The 616-nt window shown below is 39.3% G+C and overlaps 1 protein-coding gene across 1 annotated transcript in view; it reads left to right on the top strand.

Moving 5' to 3' along the window:
- The first annotated feature begins 481 nt into the window (after positions 1 to 481).
- Positions 482 to 616, top strand: part of cnpy3 (canopy FGF signaling regulator 3) — a 5,229-nt gene continuing 5,094 nt past the window's right edge. The window contains exon 1 of the mRNA XM_071458947.1: positions 482 to 616. This exon is cut by the window's right edge and continues 114 nt beyond it. The gene's annotated coding sequence lies outside the window, so the exon portion shown is untranslated.

Here is a 616-nt window from a genome sequence, read left to right as displayed (position 1 = left end):
TTTTGGAAGGTTGTGGAAGCAGCATTTTTGGCTAAATGTGGCACATTTGCATCACACTGATGTTAAATAATGAATGTTATTATTTATAATAACTTTTAAAATCATTAATTACATTATTAAATATTAACGCATGCATGCAACTCTGCAATAGGTCGTTAGATTTTCTGACCTCAGTAATTATCTTAATATAATCCCTAATATTATTTTTTGGTATTATTATTATTATTATGATTATTATTATGTTTACCTAAAGATTTAGCTTGTAGTTGGTTGTGTCACGTGAACGTTTTAACTACTTTCTAACCTTTAACCTTTCTTCACTTTAGTAACAAAGAAAATGAATTAACGGTTCTGCTCCTGTTTGCTTGGATCATAAAATACGCACATAGTGACACCTCTTACATTTTCCCACTCTTTGGCCCCCTTGTGCGTTCCCATTGGTCCAGCTGCTGCCACTTCTACCTCTCTGATTGGCTCGGAGCGCGGCGTGCGTCGCGCCCAAAGCGGAAGTGAAGCCGTGCGGAGCCGGAGGAGGATGAGAGCAGCTGAATAATCATCATCTTCGTTTGAAAACGCGCCGAACGACGGTCGGAGTCGCGTAAAGAGTCAGACGGAG

The sequence above is a fragment of the Trachinotus anak genome, unplaced genomic scaffold (genome assembly GCF_046630095.1).
Source record: "Trachinotus anak isolate AG129_WGS33_773 ecotype Australia unplaced genomic scaffold, CSIRO_AGI_Tana_v1 ptg000023l, whole genome shotgun sequence".
Lineage (NCBI taxonomy): Eukaryota > Metazoa > Chordata > Actinopteri > Carangiformes > Carangidae > Trachinotus > Trachinotus anak.
This window is presented reverse-complemented; position numbering and strand designations above follow the sequence as displayed.